This window comes from Pelophylax lessonae, assembly GCF_965119305.1.
Source record: "Pelophylax lessonae genome assembly, chromosome: 12".
Classification (NCBI taxonomy): Eukaryota; Metazoa; Chordata; class Amphibia; order Anura; family Ranidae; genus Pelophylax; species Pelophylax lessonae.
This window is the reverse complement of record NC_138779.1, coordinates 212,343,270-212,359,952: the sequence shown is the minus strand read 5'-3', so window position 1 is coordinate 212,359,952 and position 16,683 is coordinate 212,343,270.

Sequence of the window (16,683 nt, the reverse complement as noted above, 5' to 3'; positions counted from 1 at the left end):
GTCCGGGACCTGCCTCTCCAGCCCAAGACCCCGTGCACACATGCTCTCTTGGTATATAGTAAATACAGTCACCCAGAATGCAGAGACGTAACTAGAACCTTAAGGGCCCCGGTGCAAGAAACCATGAAGGGCCCCCCGACCCCTTGCTGGGGCCCTTCCCTTCAAGCCTGGGGCTCTTCCCACTGATCCTGGGGCCCATTACTCTTGTTGCAGGGCCCTTTCACAAGTTTTGCAGTGGGCCCCTTTCCTGCCATCTTTTGGGCTTCCCAACGGTGGTGGAATGCCATGGCCCGGTTGCAAGTGTGACCTTTGCGATCCTGGAAGTTCACCCACTGGTGTCAGTAGTTTTTGTTTTTTGGTATTTTTAATTGTATTATTTTTTATCATTTTATTTTATTTTTTTCACAGTGTCACTGACTATGACTCTGTCCATTCAAAAATGGAAGGAGCTGGTAAATTACATATTTGCCGACCTCTTCCTGGTTCTCTATTGTGACAAATCCCCTGCAGCAGCTGGCAGGAGACGGAAGTGGGGGGGGGGGGGGGCAGGAGTCCAGAGACACACAAGTGAACTGGATAGGTGGAGTGGTGGGGCAGCAAACAGAGGAACCAGTAATCCCCTCCATTTTCCTTCTGCAGCTACAGGAGGGAAAAGGAGGACAGTGATTTGTCTACATGCTGCCCCCGTCGCCCCTCTTATCCAGGTATACAGAGGAGCCGCACAGGCCCCCTGGAGCATGGGGCCTGGTTGCAATTGCAACCCCTGTAGTTACGTCCCTGCCAGAATGCCTTGAGGCTCTTTCCTCTGCCAATGGCCAGGGCTGTATCTACACCCATACTCCCATTTTTCAGGTTTCCTCCCACTGTCCAATATGCCTCTTTCTATTGGACCAGCCTGAAACAGGCAGAAAACATGAGCAGCATCTGATCACACTGAGCAGACCCTATCAATTGATCACTGCTCCCTGTTAGGCAGAGAGTACTTAAATTTGCCTGACAGTTCCCCTGTTAAGCAGGGAATCCCAAAAATGATGCACTCTCTAGCACCTATTTAGGAGGGTGCTTCAATAGTATTGGCTGTATTAGCTGCAAACCTGATATTCCATGAGTACACCCATAGAAAATGATATCCTACTCGGCACAGAGCTTGGACCTCAAAGGTCCTGCACTAGTTTGATCATGTTCATAACCTTCAATGAAACTCTACAGAGTAACATGTATATAGTATTTTATTGAGATGAAAGAGTTAGGAGCAATCATGGTTCTGGATATTTAAAAGAACAGAATACTGTATCAATAGTGAACTCAGCTGAATACCACTACATTTCTATATATGCACTATATGGTCAAAAGGCAACACCCCTCCAAATGATTACATTCAGGCATTTCTAGTGAAGGGAACTGTTAATGCTATGCCATACAAAGACACTGTAGACTATTATGCTCTTCCAGCTTTGTGGTCCCAGCTTGGTGAAGACCCTTTTCTGTTCCAGCATGACTGTGTCCCTGTGTACAAAGCCAGCTCCATAAAGACAAGCTTTGATATGCTTGTTGTGGAGAATTTTGGGCAGCTTGCACAAAGCCTTGAACCCAACCCTACTGCATAGTTTTGGGAAAGATTTGAACACCAACCAAAATAGGTCTTCTCCTCCAACTTAAGCACTTGAGGCCAAAATTGCTTTTTTGGCTGAATGGGCACAAATTCCTACAGACATACTCCATGATCTTGTGGAAAGACTTCCCAGAAGTGTTGAGGTTGTTTTAGCTGCAAAGGCAAGCCAACTCCATTATAATGCCCATGATTTAGGAAAAGGATGTCCAGCAGGCTCATATTAGCCATACAATATTCTAAATATGTTTAGAAATTAATTCACAGAACTTAATTTTTCTCTAGGCTGGATATAACAGTGGACTTTCCATAGAGTACTTTGAAATACCGGGATCTTTAACTGCTGACATGATCAACATAGCGCACAGTAGTAATGTCAACTTTCCAGGACGTTGGGTGTTCAGAGTTCACCCTGTAGAAGTTGAGTCACCTACTATGAACATAGGTAGGAAACATCTATCCAGTTTGGTGAATATAATGTGTAGGTGGCTTTTTTTGCTAAATAATGCATATGTTTTTATAATAAAAGCTACTTCTAATCAACTTTTTGCAACAGCAAGAGAAAATAAACACTATACCATGATCATGGTGGTATTCCTCCATCCCTGGGGGGGTGATCAAACTATGAGCCCTGTGCTACGGATCCCATTTATACTGGTTGACCCTTTCTTACGTGACTATTGGAGACCTTATTTAACCCTCATTGATTAGTGGACGGTCTCTTAGAAGCCGATTTCCTATATTGTATAACTACATTTCCAGCTGGACAAGGATCAAGCTCCCTCTAGATATTAACAAGTATATTTTGGCTTAACCTTGCTGGCCTTCCTGGTCTAACCTGGTTGGCCTCTTCGATCACCCCCTTTGACTTATCTCATTTGAAAGCACCCTTGCAGAGTGATGAACCAGAGCTCCAGATGAAGCACACCTGCGAAACATGTCAGCCTAATTCACACTCCGTTCACTTGGGATGTCTGTGACCACCATTTCTACAGTTCCCCAGGAGGGGTAGTGGTGTTTTCTCTTCTCCCCTTTCCGTGGGGAACATTAGTATGGGTATTGTCACAGAGCCTATACATATTCATGCTTGCATTGTACTAATGTGGTAGTTTGGAAATTACCTACCCCCTTTTTTTTTTCTTTTTTTGTTCCTATGATTTTTTCTGTATATGTTGGCTACTGTTGCCACTTGTATGTTTTATATTTTAAACATTTATAATAAATGTTATATTTTATATATTGGTGCCGTTAAAGGCCATATTTCCTTTTTCTAGTTCAATTCAATTATTAGGATGTGGCACGCTCATATAGTATAGATGCGCGCAGCTGGCCACCACCTAGTGGCGCATTTTTGCAATTTTTCATTATGATCAACATAACGCACCATAGTAACATCAACTTTCCAGGACGTTGGGTGTTCAGAGTTGACCAGGTAGAAGTTGGGTTCTGGTAGGAAACATCTATCCAGTTTGGTGAATATAATGTGTAAGGAGCTTTTTTTGCTAAATAAAACAGATGTTTTTATAGCCAAAGCTACTTCTTATCAACTTTGTGCAACAACAAGAGAATATAAACACTATTTAATGCCATGATTTTGCTGCTACAGAACAGAACACAGAGGAGCCTGTGTATAGGACACTGTAGTTGAAGATATCAAGAGATATTGCAATAAGGGATGCTCACACCTGCTTATTTCAAAAATGCAAATAACTTTATTGAAAAACATTGGACACTCTGTTTAAAACAACCCCAATATGTGGGGAATGATTCAAAAATAATACATGACATGGAATCAATTGGCAGTGACAGTGAACATGTACAACATAAACCCAAAACAATGACTCACACACACATGGCAGGCCACACATTCACACCAGAAGAACAGATACACTGAGACTTATACATGCAGCATATAGCTCAATAGGGAGCTTTGTTAATGCTGCCTGAGTATAGGCTTGTGTATCAGCATGCCACATATAAATTTGGTTGCATATCAGATAAACTGACCTACTACTTCACCAGTATTGGAATATAACAGTTTGAATTTTGATATCGTATATCTTCATTTAATCAGACACACATATATGGACCTGGGGTAACTGCACCTGGCTTAATCCAGTCCAGTGTCTGTCATGGTCTGTAAATATTCAAGTTGGTATAGATTTTAATCAATATTCAAGCTTTGAATAGATCATGACATCCTCACATGTTAATGAATCTGAAAAAAATATATATGGAATTGTCCCTGTATGCAAGGATTAAAAAATGATGGAATGTCTGCAGGAAGAAAAAAATATATGATTAAGAACTGTCCGTCCTTTTTAGATAGCGGTAGTTAATTCACAATTCGGTGAAGTCTTATGGCAATGATGTGGCCACTTAGTGGTATTGGGCAATTTTAGACCATAGCGGCCATCCAGCGACAGATAATTGCGGGCTCTCCTTTTGAATCCGGTTTGGGATGGGAGCTGGGGAGAGAGACGCAGATACGCTCAATGGCTGCGCAGGCTCGCACCGGTGTCTGGCAATAGTGGATGTAATTTATTGGTATTATGCAGGATGTATTATATTGACCTTCAGATGGCCATCTACTGCATATGACAATCTATCCTTATGCTCTGTACACCCGGTGCTCACTGCCCTTTCTCAATCCCCTTAAGCAATTTCCAAAAGCTCACCATATTCTCAGATGTACACGGTCGACTTCGGGAGAATGGGCTCGCCTGTCTGCTTGATAGTGAGATGACCGCCGGTCACGGACTGCTTCTCCAGCGCACCATGGATGGCTGGCGTCTACCGCGCATGGCGGTTTCGAAACACCTTCGGCTGGAACGAGTAGTCGGTGACACTTCCGGGTGGTGTGCTGCCGGCGTGTGACGTCAACGCGTTTCGCACGCTTCGTCAGGACCTGAGTGTCCAATGTTTTTCAATAAAGTTATTTGCATTTTTGAAATAAGCAGGTGTGAGCATCCCTTATTGCAGTCATTCCTAGGGGCTGATCTCTAGTCCCTTTTCCCTATTTATTCACTATAATTTTTTGGGTTGCGGTGGCTCCCTGCTCTATAAGGAGACCATTAGGAACTCCTAATAGGTCTCTTGATGGTTGGTGTCCAGCTGAGCATAATTTTTGGACACACTGGTCTCTGAAATAGGCATTTTTTCTATAGTCGCCATCAGGTGATATTGGTCTACTTGTCCAACTTGTTTTACTTTGTATAAATAACATCTAATGGGTATGAATAAAGCTTAAAAATAATTAAAAAATAACAAAAAGTTTTCCTTTTCTTCCAGATTCAACTACACGCCCTACACCTACAAAGCCATATTTCACTTCTCAGAAGGTGGCTGATCTCCCCTCAACTAAGTACACCACAGACAATACAAAAGTGACAAGTCCCAGTCTGGGTTCAAGCACCAGTACAAAAACAACAACCGTGCAAAATACAACAGTTATTACCACCAGAGTACCTGGTAACTATCGATAATACAGCTTGAAGATAAAACAAAACATTTTTGAATGTGTGGAAAAGAATTTCTGTTTTCCAAATGCTAATTTGTATATTTATACTCTAAACCATGTTTGGTTAATGACATCACCAGGGATCCCCTGCACTGTATTTACATAAATACAGTTCTGGAGATCTGTAATTTGTGATGGGAGTGCAGCAGAGAAACCTCATTGGGTGGTGGGTTGACATCAAGGCGGTCAACCTGTGCCAGGGGACAGCAGGTCATGGTAATTGATGATGGATTTACATTACTGGATATCGTGATTGCCAATGACATCACCAGGGATCCCCTGAACGGTGTTTACCTAACAAAACTTCTGGGGATCTGTCATTTGCAATGGGGGGAACATTGTTGGGTGGTGAGTTGACATTGAGATGACACATCTTCATTGTGCCAGGAGATGGCAGGTCATGGTAATTGATGATGGATTTTCGTAACTGGATGCCTTGATTGGCAATGGATTCACATTGGACAGGATTTTGTATCCTTTGTCTAAATATTATCTAATGGGTATAAACAAAGCTTCAAAAGAAAAAAAAAAGTGTTACTTTTGTTCCAGATTCAACAACATCACCTATACCTTCAAAGACGTATTTCCCGTCTCAGAATATGACTGATCTCCCCTCGACTAATTACAATTAATTACACCACACACAAAACAAAAGTGACAAGTCCCAGTCTAGGTTCTGGTGCAACACCAATAATTGGACAAAATATAACAGTTGCTCCCACCAAAGTACATGGTAACTATCGATAATACATTTTATAGATATAGATATAAAACATTTTTGAATGTGGGGAAAATAATGTATTTTTTCCAAATGCTAATTTCTATATTTATACTCTTAAAGCGGTAGTATAAAAGGTATAAAACTCCGCGCTAATGGTCTATCTGGATAAAAGGAGGATATGTGCAAAGATATATGTGTAAAAAATGGGTAAAAAAGTGTAAAAGTGGTGTAGTAAATATAAATGTAGTATAAAACTAGGCTGCAGCCTCCCTAGATTATAGTCCGAGGACTATAAATATATGGTATAAAAAAGGTAGGGTGGTGGCGCTGCCTAATATTAAAGGTGCTAAATGTAAAAGTGCAACAGGATAGTATAAATAATTGTCATATAAAGTGATATGTGCATATAGGTATTATTAAACAATGTGATACAATATGATATAAAAATCTATGTAGATGGCAAACATAAAAATGATAACGGATATTTTGATATATCATGAATTCTATATAATCTTAATTGTGCAAATCAAAAGTGCATAACAGAAAAAGTGCTCTAGTGCATATAGAATCCCCCAACTATACCACACACTGTGGTATGGAGGTAAGATAAAGTGTCAACAAAATATATAACGCAGCAAATATGCACACAAAGTCCAATATAAGTACTAGGTGTCTATATGCCACATGCAGTGACCAAATACAAGGTGTAGAGTTCCAAAATAGATAATAGGTGACCACACTTTGATGATGGCTATAAGGAGTGACCCCGTGGTGGGCAGCGAGGTACTGGGTGATCCTTCTGGTAAAAAAACTCACTCACCAGAAACACCCACCCCATACAGGGGTATATAGCGGGTGTATGTATATATCCTGCGACCAGAGACTCCTGATATCTTCACCTACTCCTGGATGAGGGCGTCCTAGAAGTGGTCTGAGAGGTCCTATATGGAAGGGTCCCCTGGGGTAGTGGTCAGGATCTACTGGGCTCCTATCAGTAGGAAGTGGTCCGGGATGTCCGCGGGATATCACTCGCGATTGTATACCAGGGAATAATAAACAAGGCACATAGTGTGATCCCGGACATCTTCACCATGGGATGCCTAGCAGTGTAAGGGATGTAAAGCTTCAACTCCCGTGGTGGTGAAGGCTGCGGATTGTATGGCGGGAGTCCTGGAGAGACGGCAGGGACCAGAGCTGTGAAACCTGTGTTGCAGCGCTGCTTAAAAATCAACTTAAATTAGATACCAAAAATGTGCAAATATATCAATTAGTGCAAATGTGCAAACATGTGCAGATCAAAGATGTGCAAATTTCCCAAAATGCTCAATCACTAATCATATAAAAAATTGCTGAATTCATATAACTGTTAAAAATTCATAAAAAATGACCATCAAAAATTACACGTTCGCCATCTCTGGAAGCCGTGCAAGTGCCCTTGCACTGTATTTAAATAACTGCAGTTCTGGGGATCTGTTATTTATGATGGGAGTGTGGTAGAGGAAACATCGCTGGGTAGTGGGTTGACATCAATGCAGGGTACATCTTCATTTTGTAACATGATGGCAGGTCATGGTAATTGATGATGAATCTTCATAACTGGTTGGCGTGATTGGCAATGTATTTACATTGGAGAGGATTTTGTATCCTTTGTCTAAATATTATTATTGGGTATGAATAAAGTCAACAAAAAGTTCCCTTTTGTTCCAGATTCAACTACATTCCCTACATCTACAAAGGTGTATTTCACGTCTCAGAAGGTGACTTATCTCCCCTCGACTATTTACAACACAGACAATACTAAGGTGACAAGTCCCAGTCTTGGTTCAAATACCAGTGCAACAGCAATAAACATACAAAATACAACAATTACTACCACCAGAGTACATGGTAACTATTAATAATGCGGTTTGAAGATAAAAAGCTTTTCTGAATGTGTGGAATAGAATGTATGTTTTCCAAATGCTAAATCTAAACCAAGTTTGGTCAAGGATGTCACCAGGGATCCCCTGCACTGTATTTACATAACTGCAGTTCTAGGGATCTGCCATTTGCAATGGAAGTCCAGCAGGGACACATTGTTGGGTGGTGAGTTGACATCAAGGCAGGGCACATCTTCCTTGTGCCAGGGGATGGCAGGTCATGGTTATTGATTATGGATTTACAGTACATAAGTGGATGATGTGATTGGAAATGGATTTACATTGGAGGACATTGTGTATCCTTTTTCTAAATATTATCTAATGGGTATGGACAAAGCTTCAAAATATTTGAAAAATGCCAAAAAGTTTTCCATTTGCTCCCGATTCTGCTACATCACCTACACCTACAAAAACATATTTCACTTCTCAGAAGGCAACCATTCTCCCCATAAAGGATAAGTTCACTTTTTAGAAAAAAATAATACATGCGCATTTTTTGCAGGTAAAAAAATGTGCATTTATTATTATTATTATAAATTTTTTTTTGAGCCTGTAAAGCATCAGTAGATCACTGGTACCAGCAGATTTGCCAGTGTATCTGTGTGCCTGTACATTCCGTATGGGCAAGCAGATACAATCTGACAGGAAGAGCAAATCAAGTAAGATTAGTAAATCAAACACAAAGAAATTTAGTGTGGGCACTGGATTTTGTCTTGAAGGGTAAGACACAAATCTCATCTTAGAAGAATATAAACATAGAATAATAAAAGTAGCATTTAGAAAAACTCATGTTTTTTCCACTTATTCAAAGATGTTTTATACCTTCAAACCACATTATTAATAGTTACCATCAACTTTGTTGCTGGGGCATTGGTACTTGGACCCAGGTTGGGACTAATTACTTTTGTTTTAAATGCGTTGTGAATAGTTAAGGGAAGATCAGTTGTCTTCTGAGAAGTAAAATACATTTTTGCAGGCGAAAGTGTTGTTGTCAAATCTTAGGAAAAAAAAAAAGAAATTTTTTTGTTACTTTTTACTTATTTTGAAGCTTTATCTATACCCATTAGAAAATATTTAGACAAATGATGCAAAATGCCCCTAGATAAATCCATTACCAATCATTGCCACAACGGTAGCAAGCTGACTCCCGGCTTGGTGAGGGTCTATACTTCCAGTTAGCTTTAGTTGGCTTGACTGCTGTTCTGAAAACTTCCTCTTTAACCTCTTCCCTTCTGCTCTGGGGGTTCAATGCCTCTGTATCTTTCACAGCCATTTCCATCACTGAAGCTATCTCAATTGCCTTTGTAAGGGTAAGGTCTTTCTCTGTTAACAGTCTCTTTTGGCTATACTCACTATTTAGTCCCATGACAAACTTATCCCTCGGTGCAGTCGGTAAGTACTCCCCAAAAGAACAGGTTGAGTGTCAGGTAAACTCCAACAGTTTGGCTAATCAGCGAATTCGCGCATTGGCGCGAATACGCATGCGCGGCCAACTCCGGGCAAGATCAACTAAGAACGTGCATGCGCCAATGCACACACACGCACGCAGGACGTGACGCCGCTTGGCGCCAAACGGCCTATTTAAACTAGTTGCTGGATGATCTTCAGCTCCCTGTGTCCCTTGTGCCTTGTTTTGCCTTTATCTTGGATTTCCTGTTGCCGACCCGGATTGCTTGACCATCGACTCTTCTTGATACCTCTGGCTTTTGACCCTTTGGCTTGTCCCTGGACTTTCCCTGTTTTCTCCAGTGTTAGACCCGGCTTAGCTATTGACTCCACTTTACCAGTCTCCTGTAGGCTATCCAACTTACCTTGTTCCTGCAGCACACCTGCCTGGCTTGTCAAGTGTTCCAGATCCACCTTGGACCTAACACCCATTGGCCTCAGCCACCATCTGGCCATCCCAGCCAGCAACCCGTGCTACTTCGGGCACAGCACTCCCTGTCTCACCTCCAGGGGTGTTCTGCACCTAGCCTACACTCCGGCTTCGGATCAGGTACGTGACAGTATCATCCAGCCATGACAGAAGCCGAGAGAGGTGCCTCCCCGCTGGAAGCCTTATGCCAGCAAGTTGCAGCTTTAACCCAGGCTGTGAAGAATCTTCAGGAGGGTTACTTCCAACTGGAAGGTCGCCTGCAGTACCTGTCTAAACCGCCTCCGGCGGCTCCTGCAGATCCATCTGCTGCAGCCTCTGACCCTGCTCCTTCAGCTTCAGCTTCGGGACAACCAGCTTCTATTCCTACCATGATAGCTCCTCCTCCTGAACCCAGAGTACCTCTGCCTGAACGCTTCTCTGGTGATCGCAGGAAGTTTAAATAATTTAAAAACGCCTGCTCATTATATTTGGCTCTGCAACCCAGAACTTTTTCCTTGGAGGCAGTTAAAGTTGGGTTTATCATCTCCCTGCTGTCTGATGAACCCCAGTCCTGGGCCCACCATTTGCTGGAACAGAAGGATCCTGCTCTGGACTCTGTTGAGGTCTTCTTTAAAGCAATGGCCCAGCTGTACAATGACTCACAACGCACAGCCACTGCCGAAGCGACACTTCATAAATTACAGCAAGGCCCACGCCCCGTGGAAGATTACACCGTAGACTTTCGTAGGTGGTCTGCAGACACAGGCTGGAACGAGGCCGCCCTCAAACATCAATATCGGCTAGGCCTGTCGGAAACTCTCAAGGATGAGTTAGCACGGGTTGAGACCCCCACCACTTTAGAGGAGCTCATTCAACTGGCCATCCAATTAGACAGACGTTTTCGGGAACGCCGGTCCGAACGTGCTCAGTCCTTTCAGCCTGCGTGGATGCTACCCAGGGTGCCACCACCTCCTACACCTTTACCGACTGCTGCCAGCCCAATGTCACCCGAGGAGCCTATGCAGATCGGGGTGGTCCGTTCAGCCTTAACCCCTGCGGAAAGACTTTGTCGCAGGCAACTGAACTTATGTCTGTACGTTGGGGACAATGGATATTTCCTTCGTGACTGCCCAGTCAGACCAAGTAAGCCTCTTATTTCCCGTCATATGCATCTTCAGACCCCTGGGTCTTCCCCCACTCACCTGGTCCTCCTTGTTTCTTTGCAGGTGGCAGGAGGGGAGATCAAGCTACCAGCCATTATTGACTCCAGAGCCTGCAGCTGTTTCCTGGATATCTCATTGGCAAGAGACCATCACTTACCTCTCCAGACCAAGAACCGTAAGCTAGAAATCCACCTTGCAGATGGCACGACTCCCAGATCCGGGCCCATCATCCAGGAGACCTTACCTATTCTTGCCACAACCGGCCCTGGCCTTCAAGAACTTCTTCACTTTGATGTTCTTCCTTCACCCATGTTCCCTGTAATTCTGGGCATCCCCTGGCTCCGGGCACACAACCCACTGATAGACTGGTCAACAGGGGAAATATCTTTTAAGTCAGCATACTGCCGTCAACATTGTGTGGCTGCTGAGATCCCGCCTCCTGCTGGTTGTTTTTCTATTCAGCCTGTTTCCAACATCGGCCAAGATGTTCCCTCTGTGTACCACAACTTCCTTGATGTCTTTGATAAGAAGAAAGCGGACTCATTACCACCTCATCGTCCCTACGATTGCCCGATAGAGTTGTTACCTGGTGCCGAAATTCCTTTCGGCCGTATCTTCCCGCTCTCAGAGACTGAGCTTGAAGCCCTACGGCAATACATTGACGAAAACCTCAAGAAAGGGTTCATTCGTCCTTCCTCCTCTCCGGCCGGAGCCGGCATCTTTTTCGTAGAAAAGAAGGACCATACCCTAAGGCATTGTGTGGATTACAGGGACTTAAATAAAATTACTATAAAGAACCGGTACCCGCTTCCTCTCGTTCCTGAGCTTTTCCAGAGATTCCGCTCCGCTCAAGTCTTCACCAAATTAGATCTACGAGGTGCTTATAGCTTGGTACGGATCCGTAAGGGGGCCAGTGGAAGACTGCTTTTCGAACCCGTTTCGGGCACTTCGAATACCTGGTTATGCCCTTTGGGCTCTGCAATGCCCCTGCAACCTTCCAGCATCTAGTAAACGACATTTTCAGAGAATTCCTGGACAATTTCCTTATCGTTTACTTAGATGACATTTTGTTTTTTTCTGCCAACTTGGAGTCACACAGAATACACGTGCAAAAAGTATTGGCCACTCTCAGAAAACATGGGCTTTATGCAAAGGCGGAAAAATGTGAATTTGAGAAGTCATCAATACAGTTTCTAGGTCTGATCATTTCCACGGATGGAATAGCAATGGACCCTCAGAAAGTGTCTGCCATCTTGGAGTGGCCTGCTCCCACGGACAAAAAGGGTATCCAGAGGTTTGTGGGTTTCGCAAATTTTTATCGCAGATTCATTAAATACTTTTCCCGCATCATTGCCCCCATTACTCAGATAACTCGGCAACACACCCGCTTCCTCTGGTCTTCAGAGGCTCAAGAAGCATTCGACAAACTCAAGGCTGTGTTCACCAGTGCCCCCGTGCTACAGCATCCGGACCCAGCTTTGCCTTATGTCCTGGAAGTTGACGCCTCAGAGGTAGCCACGGGAGCAATCCTCTTGCAACGCCAGGGACCTAAAGCCCTGCTCCACCCAGTAGCTTTTTTTTCTCGAAAGCTCACTCAGCCTGAGAGGAACTATGACGTAGGGGACCGAGAACTGCTGGCCATCAAGGCGGCACTTGAAGAGTGGCGGTACTTGTTGGAAGGCGCAGCCCATCCAATTATGATCTTTACAGATCATAAAAATCTCGAGTATCTCAGATCTGCCAGACGCTTGAGACCACGACAAGCCAGATGGGCCCTATTCTTTTCAAGATTTAATTTTCATCTTACGTACCGGCCAGGATCCAAGAACCGGAAAGCAGATGCCCTCTCACGGATGTTCCCTGAAACTCCTATGGATGTCACTCCTAGCACAATTTTGTCTGCTCAAAATTTTCTGTTAATCCAGCCGGATCTCAGGACCACCCTTGAATGGGCCTCTGCCCAATGCACTGCCCCTGAGACTTCTACACTCCAGAAACAGGGTAATTTTTTCTTACATAATAATAAAATTTTTGTACCTCAGGAAGCCAGACTCACGGTCCTTAAAGCATGCCATGACCACCAATTAGCCAGTCACTTTGGGGTTCGTAAGACCCTGGAACTCATCCAACGGTCCTATTGGTGGCCGAATGTCAGACAAGACTGTAAGGAGTATGTGAGTTCCTGCACGACCTGCCTTCGGAGTAAGGGCAGCCATGTCCAAGTCTGGGGTCTATTGAGACCACTTCCTGTTCCTAAGCAACCTTGGGAAATGCTATCCATGGACTTTATAGTGGACCTAGCTTCTCCAGAGGGATTTTCTACAATCATGGTGGTAGTAGATCGCCTATTTAAAATGGCTCACTTTGTGCCCATGGTTGGCACTCCTTCGGCCGTGGACACGGCGCATACCTTTATCAAAGAAATTGTGAGGTTACATGGTTTGCCCAGCAGCATCGTGTCCGACCAAGGAGTACAATTTACCTCCAGATTCTGGAGGGCTCTTTGCAAAATCTTCAATATCGAGGTCTGTCTATCATCAGCGTATCACCCGCAAAGTAACGGTCAAACTGAAAGGACAAATCAGACCCTTGAACAATACCTCCGCTGTTTCTCTACATTCTCACAGGACAATCAGTCTCCGTTCTTTGCGAACTATGGGTTCCACCCATCTTTTCTGTCCAGCCCGATGCCTGAAACTACGGTACCTGCTGTGCAAGATAGGATAACATCCCTCCAAGAAAATTTCCTGCTCCTACAAAGGACTATGCAAAAAGCACAAGAGGACTACAAACAGTTTTTTTGACAAAAGGAAGAAAGACAGTCCTGCCTTGAAAGTGGGAGATAAGGTGTGGCTGTCCATCCTTAACCTCAAGTTGTCCTGCCCATCTAGGAAGTTGGGGCCAAGGTTCATTGGTCCCTTCCCTATCAAGAGAATAATTAACCCTGTGGCCTTTGAACTGTGCCTCCCTAATACGTACAGGAACCATCCAGTGTTCCACGTGTCCCTGCTCAAACCGGCCAATCCTGGTCCCTTTCCTAATAGAGACGTTTTGCCTCCACCTCCAGTTCTAGTTCATGGCGAAACGGAGTATGAAGTCGAATCCATTCTGGATTGCCGTAGAAGAGGAAGGCAAACCCAGTATCTGGTGAAATGGAAAGGTTACCCTCCGGAGGAAAGTTCTTGGGAACCTTCACAAAACATACATGCTCCCAGGCTGTTACGGGACTTTTTTAAAAAATTTCCTGGAAAACAAGCCCTTTTGGGCATCCGGAGGCTGCCCCTCAGGGGGGGGCACTGTCAGGTAAACTCCAACAGTTTGGCTAATCAGTGAATTCGCGCATTGGCGCGAATACGCATGCGCGGCCAGCTCTGGGCAAGATCAACTAAGAACGTGCGTGCGCCAATGCGCACACACGCACGCAGGACGTGACGGCGCTTGGCGCCAAACGGCCTATTTAAACTCAGCAATGACAGGCACTAGTTGCTGGATGATCTTCAGCTCCCTGTGTCCCTTGTGCCTTGTTTTGCCTTTATCTTGGATTTCCTGTTGCCGACCCGGATTGCTTGACCATCGACTCTTCTTGATACCTCTGGCTTTTGACCCTTTGGCTTGTCCCTGGACTTTCCCTGTTTTCTCCAGTGTTTGACCCGGCTTGGCTATTGACTCCACTTTACCAGTCTCCTGTAGGCTATCCAACTTACCTTGTTCCTGCAGCACACCTGCCTGGCTTGTCAAGTGTTCCAGATCCACCTTGGACCTAACACCCATTGGCCTCAGCCACCATCTGGCCATCCCAGCCGGCAACCCGTGCTACTTCGGGCACAGCACTCCCTGTCTCACCTCCAGGGGTGTTCTGCACCTAGCCACAAGGGGAGCCCTCTCTACTCTCCGGCTTCGGATCAGGTACGTGACATTGAGGCTAGTCTGCAAAGGGCGAGCACATAAGCCTTAATATCTTCACCCGGCTGTTGCTGCCGCTGATAGAACCTGAATCTTTCTGCAATCTCTAGTTGTTTTCGGCTGGAAGAGATTTCTTAACAGTGTCAGGAGCTCTGCCAAAGTCTTAGTTGCTGGATTTTCAGGGAAAAGGAGATCCCTAAGAGTGTCATATGTATTAGCACCAACCACTGTCAGAAATACTGCTACTTGACTGTCGCCTGGGATGGCATTTGCTCCAAAATACTGTTCCAGTCTCTCAACCCAAGAACTCCAGGATGTCTGTTCTCCATCAAATTCACTTAATGTCCCGATCAATGACATTTTCCTGCTGGGCTCCTTGGATGTTTGTATCCAGGTGACAATCCAGAGTTTTTTTTTTCTTCTTCTTCTCTCACACGGATAGTAACCTTGTAAATCCCATCCTCGTCGCCACTGTTATATTCTCCATGTTGTGAGAGACACAGGACTCTGATCTGGAACGACAGATGTTTATTCAGTACTCACTGTACACTCAAACATGCATTACAGGACAGCTCGGTATCGAACAATGCATCTCTTACATGTGTCTAAGTTGGCCACACTGCCCCTTGACCCTTGTCATCACTCCTGGGTGGAGCCAGCCTTAAAGTAACAGTACATGTGAAACCCTTCAGGTATAACAATCATGTCACCCAGTTTTGTAAATCCATTATCTATTACCACGACCTGCCGTCCCCTGGCACAGTGACAATGCTCCGTCCCCACCTCGATGTCAACCCACCACACAATGATGTTGTTTGCTGCACTCCCATCACAAATGACAGATCCCTAGAAATGTGGTTATGTAAATACATTGCAGGAGATCCCTGGTGACATCATTGCCAATCAGGTTATTAAGTTACGTAAGTCCATCATCAATTACAATGACCTGCCGTCCCCTGGCACAAGGACAATGTGGCCCGTCTTGATGTCAACCCATCACCCAACGGTGTTTCCCTGCTGCACTCCAATCACAAATGACAGATCCCTAGAAATGTGGTTATGTAAATACAGCGCAGGAGATCCCTGGTGACATCATTGCCAATCAGGTCATCCAGTTATGTGAATCCATCATCAATTACATGGACCTGCAATCCCCTGGCACAAGGACAATGCTCCCCCCCCCAGTGTCAGCCCACCACCCAACGATGTTTCCCTGCTGCACTCCCATCACAAATGACAGATCCCTAGAAATGTGGTTATGTAAATACAGTGCAGGAGATCCCTGGAGACATCATTGCCAATCAGGTCATCCAACTATGTAAATCCATCATTAATTACAATGACCTGCCATCCCCTGGCACAAGGACAATACAATGTTGCCCGCCTTGATGTCAACCCACAATCCAACAATGTTTCCATGATTGAAAAAGATTGTTTTTCTTAGAGGGATTACCCCTCACATCCTGACAGGTGGTCCCTTGGAAAACAAGTGTGAGAAAATCTCTTCAATTATTATATATATAACTATATCCACTTGTTGTTAATGTTTATTGACCCCACAACTGTTGACTGCCTGTTTTTTATCCACATAACCTATTATTTTTTAGTTTTCATTTTTATCTTTCATCCTCCCGAAATCCTCATGCTCCTCTTCCTCTTCCTCCTGTGTGTTTTGTGGCCCTGCAGGAATGATATCTGCATAAAGGGGGCCATGTGAGGAAAGAAAGTCCTCCTCTTCCTGCCGCTGTTCTGCCTCAAGTGCCCTGTCCATGATTCCACATAGCATGTGCTCCAGCAGGTAGACTAGCGGGATAGTGTCACTGATGCATGCATTGTCCCAGGTCACCATCAGAGTGGCCTCCTCAAATGGTGACAGGACGTTGCATGCATCCTTAATCAAAAGCCATTGGCGTGGTGAAAAAAAGCCAAGCTCCTCTGACCCTGTCCTTGTGCCATACTCACACAGGTACTGATTGATGGCCCTCTGCAGCAT